The 10,212-nt window shown below is 40.8% G+C and overlaps 1 protein-coding gene across 1 annotated transcript in view; it reads left to right on the top strand.

Moving 5' to 3' along the window:
* The window catches only part of nudC (nuclear distribution C, dynein complex regulator), a 76,353-nt gene that overhangs the window by 21,180 nt on the left and 44,961 nt on the right, over positions 1 to 10,212 (top strand). The window lies entirely within an intron of this gene.

The raw sequence follows: 10,212 nt of genomic DNA, 5'->3' as shown, positions 1-10,212 counted from the left end.
CGTATTGTCTGAGCATAAAGCCATAGATGTAAATTACGCGTTGCGGGCTGGGATCATGCCTGAGCGGCCGACGTGACTTCCGAATCATCGCCTGACGAAAGTCAGCGTAAAAGCACGACGAAATGACACAGTCCTTATGCAATGCTCCCTCCGGATCACCAGCGGCAATCGTTTCGTAACCTTGAATTCTATCGACCGAAGGTAGCATCATCGGCATTCAGCCGATCCGCGTAAAAATGTCACGGATTCGATCGGTTCTGGGAAGCTCCCTGACGTGTTTCAACCTCGATCGGGCCGATTGACTCACGCGATCGCCGCCGCTTCGCGAGGATAAGGCGCGCGCGTTAACGCACATCTCGCAAATTAGGCTTAATCTCTACGTTCGGCTTTCCGCGCAAATTAAATATTCCTCTCGGTAGTCTCGCGCGCGCGCATAAGGAGCGCTCTATTTCAGGCAAGGACTAACGCACCAGGCTTCCTTCTTGAACCGCTTCCTTCCTACCCCGACTCCTTTCCTGCGTCGCCGAGCTCGCGGGCTGCGAGAGAAATCTACGAGGTCGTGATCTTACGGAACGATCTCGATCGTTGGGAGTCAAGTGCACCGTCCCTTCTCGGCCGACCTCCGGTTGCTCGGTTGCCCCAAGGCGAAAAGTTACGTGGCTTTTATAGCTTGATCTCTCACGAGTTGCTATCATGGACATATCGTGAAATTCGTTGTTTAAACAGATCGGCGCGTGCTTCGTCCCACATCGTGCCGATATCGGTAACTTTATTAGAGCCGCGCCCGACCTTTATACGTCACCAATTAATTTCGAATTTTTTGTCCGCAGTAAAAGAGAAACAGTGCTGCTATTCTTGGACAAGAACGGATGTGAATCAACAGATTGTAGGTGCGAGATCACGCGCGAAAATGTCGATAAGACATAAGACAGAGTTAATTAAGTGAAATTGCCTTGAATCTTACAATTTATTAGATGTTTATAGATAATGATTTCTTTGAATTTATTTCGGATATCTTTAATGAAAAGTTAAAGTTTTAGCAATTATTTACATAGCAATTTTTCAGGATATTATTACACGGAAAGCCTATAATTTCCAATTTCCTTAATTCGACAATATTAATGTCTCCCGAGATATTTGTGTCAAGAAAAAAAAAATTAGCCTTAATTGGCTCTAAGATTCTGTATGTATATGAAAGGAAATGCAAAAAGCAGGAGCATTCTGCACACTTACGATTATGCTCGCCATACAATTAGTCATCTCTACAGCTACTCGCTACCCATTTTCTTAAGTATATACCAGAGGACAAAGTCTTTGCGTACGAGTCGATTAAAGTTATTAGCCGTATTTCGCAAGCGGACATTAATCGTCGCCGACAAGTCCTGGGATCGTCGTCGGAAAAAACGAGTACATCCTTACGTGCAATTTGTACGGTTTCCATTAATGGCGGTTGCGCCTCGATTGAAATTTAAATGTGACTGCGAGTTATCGCGCGTGCGGCGCACCTACGCTCATCGCGCGATTTAACGACTTACGCTCGTATCTATCACGATTGATTGCGTGCCGGGAAATTCTTCTTAACCCTTTTTATCGTGCGATTTTTTTTCTCGGCAAAAAATCGGCGTATTTTATAAGCCTGACTTCTAGATACTTTTATTTCTATCTAAGTTACAGAGTGTAATCAACGTCACCGTATTCCACAATTATGCATTACCGTATTTATAGCTCTGACAGAAAGCGTTGGTCATCCTTAACCGCATCCTGATAACTCGATATTTCTCTGCAGTTAATTTTTCAAATATGTTATTAATAACCGTACTTTTAAAGAAAGCCTGAGCAAAGTATCTTTATTCGAGATATTTCTTTTCTCTTTCTTTTAGATTTTTCTCTTAGATTATTGATGAGACATGACAGAAACATTTTAAAAATACCTTATTTCCTATATAATTAGGTGTAGCACAATACTTTTATTTGATATCTCGTTGACGGAAATGAATGGGCCGCACGCTTCCGAGATTTTTTTTTTTTTTTTTACTTTGAGCACGATCTCATTTTACAAATCTATTCGGCAACTTTTGACGGAACAAGGCCACGTTTTCGACAGCTTCCTGATCCATTGCTGCCGGGAGAAACACGCGCGCGCGCGTGCGTACGCGCTGGCCCCGCACGCGTGCACGCGGTAAAAATGCGTACGTTCAATGGTATATCGATCTTTTTCAATCGCGAGCAAGGTCGAAAGGGATTGGTTTTACCATGCTCTTTCTTCTCTACATCACGTCGCGCTATCCACTCGCCGTCTTTATTCTCTCCATGCCGTTTCTCTCCTCGCGTGGCGTATTTCGTCGGTCGCCCACTCAGCGCCGATACGCGAACCTTCGCTTCGAGAAATTAATTGCACGCCCGTCTACCTGTCCCTGCGTGCGTGCCACCTCTCTGTGCCTCTTCTCGACTTGCTCAAGAGTCTACGCAGGCTGATGCTACGACGCTCAATGCACGTACGCTCTCTCGTGGACGATGGATGTGTCTGCGCGGGCCGCGACAAACCACTTGCGAGATACGTTTGTGCGAGGATTTTCCGGGATGGGCTCGGCAAAGGTTGTCTCTCGAGAATGAATGCGTCAAGTACCGATTAACGTCAGAAAGCTTGAAAAATGTCTTTTGTATCCTAACTCGACCGATAAACGTTACAAACCACACAGACGTTCTATACCGTGCCTCGACTTAACCCTACGCACTGACATTTGTTCACATCTGACAGTTTGACTCCTCGGCAAATTCGACGGTAAACTCTATGGCTTATGCAGATTATGTAGATTCTATTTGCTCGTTCGATGGAGTAGTCGCGCGCGTGACAAAGTGCACGCGACAATGACACGCATGAATATTCAAGCGAGGATCATCAAATGTTCGGTCTGCCGCTCGCGAGAGTACCGGTCGCGTATGCAGATTCCCGTAGCTGAAGATAACGCGTTAGAAATCGCGTATTTACAATTTACATGTGTGAGTGATCGACTTTACGAGTACAGCCATTGACTAGACGAGATGTCTTGTTAATTTCAAGTTAAAACGCCGCACAACGAGTCGAAGAAACACGATCGTAGTCTAGTTAACGTTACCGGTCGTAATCATGTGCGTCTCCTACAACTAACTTGTATGCGTAATTGCTAAATTGCCGTAACCGCTAATTGCCGTCCCTAATTACATTTTTGCCGGCGGACCAGACGGCATACGTCACGATGATGCATGTAACGCGACGCGTGACTCCGTATGCTGCGCAAGAATTCACGCCACCGCACCGCCATTATGCGATACCAAACTTTCCCTATGGTTGTGCCGAAGACAGTAGATGACGAAACGATCATGGGCGGGTTCAAGCTAACGCCGTTTGAGTCGTTTGTAAAGTGTGAAATCTCCGCGACATTTAGACATCGCCCTCGGTTATCTAGCGCAAACCACCATTGAGGAAGGAAGAAAAAAATTCGATGACCTTTAATCTGAAATGAACTATAGAATATAAAGAGTTTAAACCGATTTGTGAGAATAGTTACATATTACAGCATCAAAATCTATTGCGCTTTAAGTGCTCGTGAAAGAATCTTGATGATAGGTAGTAGTAGTAGTTCATTATTTAGTGAACGCGTAGCATTACACGCGAAACGTTCTTATTACAATGTCACTAGAATCTCGTCATCATATCATTCACTCTAAACGGGCTTTAATGTTACGTTACGGGTTGTAAACAAGTTGTTCTTATGTCATATATCGTGCAAGAATCCCGACTGGACTTTCTGATTAGCATCACGATGATGCCAAGCACAATCGAATATATCTTTGTAGCAAAAATCAAAACGCAACATTTTATTTATACCGTAAGGTAATTAATTCTGGAATGTGGCGCGGCCTCATTTGAACCTACTTGGAAGTCAAACGTATCGATAATAGACTCCACGTGTCCGTGTGAAAGACAAAACCGAGTTTTTATGACGGCCGCGATTAACGGGCCGATGTGAGTGCAGCATTCTTACAATAACGGGGGAATGTAGAACCCTTCATCGAGTTTGCGGAGGTTCGTGAATAGTGTTCCGCCTGAGAGAAGCGGGACCCGTCTATGAGCGAACCCGGACACGGCTCCCTCGCTCTCGCGCGCGTTACGTTATTGCCACGTCGCTCCCGATTCGATCACGATCCGTTTATCTCATCGGCGCAGAACGGTATATCCGTGCCCGTGAATGCGAGACACGCGATACGATATATTTGCCGCTGGTTTCGTGCTGAAATCGATCACGAATGATTTCGTACGACGAAACTGTAGCTGGCTAGTTGGATTTGGGCTATGAGCGCTCGAAGGTATCGAGAGATTGCGTAACGGTTAAATTTAGCTTGAAACACAATTATTAAAATACTTCTGAAGAATTTTTTTTCTTATACAAGGTGTTTTAAAAGGGAGGTCAGTCACGAAAACTTTAATTATGTTATAAAACTCATAAAGACTATCTCTTTTTTCAATTTTGATAAAAAAAAAAAATTTAAAAGCAAAGCAACGTAAAAATGGCGATAACTCGAAAACGACGCATTTTCAGATTAATGTTTATATTAATTTTCTTGTTTTTGAATTCTCATCTTCCGAACGATGATTTTGACTTACGGAACATCCTATATATTAGATGTCAATTTTTCTCCATGAGGTTGTAATTGAATGAAATATGTCAGATGATATTTTTGAACGTTGTCTAATGCTCACGCGGAGATGCAACAAAGAAAGTTATCGCGTCGTGCAGGAAATGTATCGGTATCTTGAGAGAAGAGACTTTCCCGAAAGTAAGCATACGTAACAAACAATTAACAGAGAGCACCGTGATAATTGGTATCCGCGTGTACAAACCGCGTACTGTATTTGCGGAATTGAATTTCTATCGCTGACTATGTATTTTATTTGTCTGATCTTTATACGTGTGCACGCGAGGCAGATATTTCAGAATACATGGAGGATATCACGAGTGCAGCGTCGACAAATTAGAGAACGGTAAAAAGAGACTAGACAAATAGCATAACTTGATTGTACCGCAAAGGCGAGGCTTTTCATTAAAGCCGTATACTATTATAATCATGCACTGCAATAACAGCGAACGCTTTTGATTGATATTACGTTAGATTAATCGATGTAATTCCGATAAGGAAAATACATTCTGGCCACGTGGCTGATTGATCATGTCGTACGCATAGGCACACGCGAAGAAGCAGGAAACATTTGCGATTATTTATGCGCAGTAGAGAGAACATGTGTGAGATTTCGTACTTGCGATAATACTTTATGACGTAATTCTCCGTGGACAATTTATAATCTACAGAGTCGACTACCGTATTTTATTCTATTAATTATTAATATATTAATATCGAGTTGTTCTCGATATATAAGGCAACTTGTGAAGGCAGTTGCGACCGATCTATTCGAACTTTCGCGAATATCCGGCTGAGACGAGAACTCGTATCGAAATATTGTATATCGCCACGAATTCGTCGTAATTTCTCGTGCCGTTTGATCGGCACGCAAAACCCGCCTATTCTTGAATGCGCCACCCACATCCGGACCATGAATCAAAATCCGAATAACGATTTTTCTCAGCGCCAACCCGTCGGCGTGCAATGGTTTCAGGAATCCTCGATCGATATCGCACTCGAATTTACTGCTATTCGCGAAGCGCTTCTACACCTACACAGTTTGGAGAATAAACGTTTCATCGTACATGGATATTTGCCATTCTCGCCATTCAATCGGAGAGAAAAATACATCGGATTGAACAGGTAAGTCGCAATTCGAAGAAATCGCTCATTCCCGCTGTACCCATTACCTCACTGGAAAATTATACGTTTTAAATATCACGCGAGATCCTTTCATTTGCGAGTCTAAGTAAGTTCCGACATCTGTTCCGGCGTTTACAATGCTCGTTACGACATAGCTAAGTAAAATTCATAGCTACATAAAGACGTCGCAGTATCCCTCCATTACGTAATTACGTCATAATTTTATGAGTACACGACCGTCCATACTTTCTTCTGAATTTGCTACGGTCTCGCGTAATTAGCCTTTCTTAGGCCTCATTTACATTCCGCGCATCTTTTTGCGTTATATGCTCGTTCATTCGCGAGTGCGCGTATCTCGCCGTCCGTCGCTCGTTAAATCGGGAAGGAAGGACACGGAATTGTGCAAGCTGCGGCTAGGAAACTACGTGTCGTAGAATATGGTCAATTCGTATGCTTAGATAAGTCGAAAAGAAAGTGACTATCGGAAGAAGGGGCACGCCTTCGTGAAGAAAGGTACGTCGTCTTTATGCGTGCACGTGACTTAACGTCGGCGTTAATTCTCCACGTGTTGCTGGGGAAGTCATTACGTAATACTCCGCAGCTCCGGTAGTTGTTAGCGATCTGTGATATCGACGCGAGTATTATACGAAGATGAAGGACTCGCTAAAAGAGAAGACGAAAACGCGATAAGAAATAAAAGCGTGTTAATTGCATAATGTTCATATCGATAAGAAGAGATGGAATCGAGCCGACGAGCCAATTTTTACAGATATGTTTTTCCTTTTTTTAATGAATATAGAGCCATCCATCGAATAAATTAAATAAAAGGGAATGCGTATTTTTGAATATAACACATTTTTCCATTGATAGTATAATTCCTTTCCACCTTTAACCTTAGGAGTTATTAAATATTTGATATCTCTTAAATATTCTTTATATCTCTTAAACTTTACAACATAGGTCTTGCTCCCGTATGAGCTATGATCGCTCACTACCGCTTCATCTCCAAAGCGCCTACATTGATACATAATTCAGCACGGTTACTTAAAGCCGGTTTTTAATGGTTGAATACGATAAATATACAGATATATAATTAACAGTACGATGCATCGCGTTATAAGTAACGCCCAAGTTACGACCTATATTCTACATCTCGTAAGTTCGACGGCGCTGTCTTTATAAATTACAATTGCCGTAGTAGTAATTCAGCCGCCTGGCCTTCGGTAGCGAATTATAATTTTGCCCAGTTGTAGCGATACGTGAATAACGATCGCCGTCGAAGCGCGATTAAGTTCTGCAATTAAGTTCTGCAGGACTCGCGTGTTACATTGTTTCGCGGATGACGAATATTAGACGTGAACATGCCCTTAGTTTCCCTGAATCTTTACAAAGCCGATGATTAATGAGTTCACGCGAGCGTGCGTGTTTCCGAGTGGACGATAAACAAAACGCGTCTTCGATCTTGAAAACAACGATCGACCGAAAATTTCTCCGGACGTTTCTCAATCATCTACAGCGATTGCACTTAAGATCGCACTTAAGATTCCGAACCTGGGAATTATCGGCTGAACCTTGAAGTGTTGATGTAACCGAAAAAGCATAGTTGTGCGATAGCATCGATTTACGAGATCACCAAAGATAATTTACATGGGAAATTTAATATTTTCGTAGTGAATATTTTATAACTGTGAGACTCATTAAGATTAAGCGCGGAGCGAAATATACGTTCGCAATCAATGTACTGTTATTCCAAAGGTTATCTCTTGGTCCCTAAGCGCGATAGGTTAAAGATTTTATTAAAGATTTCCGCAAATACGTTTGCATCATAGGTCTAGTATTTCGCACGTTATTGGTGAAAATTTTTTCCATATTATAAACGTGATTGTAATTTCTCGAGTATTCCCCTGATACCGCCGCCAAATCACCGATCTCAAGGTTAATCTCAAGGTATAGAGATAAATCGATACCACGTTGGATTCCCTTCCCTCCTCTGCTAGCAACCGATGACTACACGAGACAGAGATTTTATTTTATCAGCGGGAATTTTGGGGATTCCCGATGACCACTAGGTATGCAGGAATGTCCACATCGAAATGCAGCTCTTCAAGTTCATGGTTAGGTATCTATTATATAGTGAAGTAGTAACAAAATATATTATAGTATTTACACACTTTGTAAAATCCTGTTTTCGAAGCTTTTTGATAAGACAAACGTTGACTAAAACCATTTTAAATTTTAAAATCTTACAGAGGAAAATATGCAGAAAATAAAATTTTTTAAACATTTTTAAACATTTTTTAACATTTTTAACATTTTAAACATTTTTTAACATTTTTAACATTTTTTAAACATTATATTTTATATGTATATATTTTTTTTATAATAATTTAATATAAATTTATTTTAAAAATTTTGTTAATCTATTGTGAAATAAGATTCGAAGATTGAAGCTCTTATTATATAATAAGGATATTGTTAAGAATTATTACATTTTACTTACAATTACTTTGAGAAATGAAAGCGTTATTTAATAAAACGATCTTATCCGAGATACTTGATTTTAAAAATGTTTAAATATTTATATTTTTGGATAGTATAATCATGTCTGCGTCTAACTTTATTACGCTCTAAAATGAATATAACGTAACGGAAATTGTCCATATTCGATAACACATTGTGTCAGCTTGTGATCGCAGTATTTTCTATGAAAAACGTTGCAAATTGTAATTTATGCACAAACCCGCGATCAAACACCACTTTTCTTCCATATGTGATCGACATGGGAATTTGCAAGACTTCGTTCACACGACCTACTGCCAAGCACTCACGCGATCTTGTAGTGTTGTCATTTTCACTCTTCGTCAATCGCTATGTCTAGCATTCCTCTGGAACATATGCTCGCATCTGTATTATTATGAACAGTACATTAACAGTACATTAACAGTACATTAACATTACGATTACAAAATTCATTCTTTAATGAAACGATTTGAAAAAAACGAATCTAATGTGACGAGTATATCTAATGTGTATAACATGTATTCTTCATTCTAATTTGTTTAAGATGTCTTTGGATTTGTTTTAAGATATTTTTAAGTTTGTTTAATATTTTTTTGTTAATTGATTTTACTGAAAGATATGAATTAATTAATATTATAAAATAAACTTTGAGGCAGATTTTGTTTAAGCATTAAGATTTCCGAGCGTTATATGATTCAGGATCGCATCGCATTCTGTAAATGTTATCCATAAAATCTGCTAATATTTTTACCGCAATAGTTACTCCTTTTTGTGCTTTGTCATTTTTTTCTTAATAATTTCAGAGTTTGCAATTTTACAGTTGTCACGTTTCGAAAATTAAGAGACCGTATCGTATCCATGCATAAATCATTTTGACACTCCGGAACATTGTCCATCTGTTGGATTCCGTGCATAACACCACTCGTTTTATAAAAACGTGATTTCTCACGTGAGTCATCAGTTATAGTTTTTACAACGAAGCCAAAAGCCTCGGTTTTCTTTTCGCTTGTGTGTATGCATACGTACCGAGCAGTATATGCAGTATATTCCATGTATGTATTTCGAGAGACTGAGAAGGAGAAAAAAAGAGGGGGAGGGAGAGAGAGAGAGAGGGAGAGAGAGAGAGAGGGAGAGAGAGAGAGAGAGAGCTCTTTTCTTTGCAAGTCGATGGTCGTTTTTATCGCGATAATTCTTAACTCGAGAAAGAAGTAAAAAAGAAGAAAAGAATCCGCCAGCACTTACAAGCACACGCGGCGCATACAGACGTTTCTCATAACGTAATACGAGTAGCAAAATGGGACGAGGCGCGCGATTGGTTACACGGCCGATCTCCAATTGGCCGACCATTCGCGATTTCACAATTGTTCGCGATTCGTCTGAACCTTCCGTGCTCCGTGCATCATCTGCCGACTATTGATGTCTGGTTTTCTGAAACTTCGGCACAAGACTGTCAATGCGCAGCAACAAGTATTATTCGCAATGCAGGCCGACGTTGGGCCAACTTGGTCGAAACGGACACGAAAACATGTGAAATACCCCGCGTGGGCGATTACGACCTGTTCCAACATTGTGCCAAAGATCAAGAGAAAGGAAGCCCAGCGGTGCAATCGATCCTTCATTCTCTCCTTCTTCTTCTTCTTCTTCTTCATGTCGCCTCTTGCGTTCGTGTCACGCTACGAATTCCATGCACGTCATTTCGATATTGTGTCCCTACGAAATATACCGTTGTGACGCCTATGAGTTTGTGTCTCGCCAGCTTCGCGATTGTCTCGTGTGAGTAACGATCAAATAACGGTCTGTATGTAAGACTAGATTTCAGACAATCAGGTGTTTCCTTAATTCGTAAAACGAATTAGTCTTATGAATCTTTTGATTCACTCGCCATGGCTC

This window comes from Pogonomyrmex barbatus, unplaced genomic scaffold (genome assembly GCF_055798465.1).
Source record: "Pogonomyrmex barbatus isolate J1 unplaced genomic scaffold, ASM5579846v1 scaffold2, whole genome shotgun sequence".
Taxonomy (NCBI): domain Eukaryota; kingdom Metazoa; phylum Arthropoda; class Insecta; order Hymenoptera; family Formicidae; genus Pogonomyrmex; species Pogonomyrmex barbatus.
Note: the sequence above shows the minus strand (reverse complement) of the source record. Positions and strands in the feature narration are given on the sequence as shown.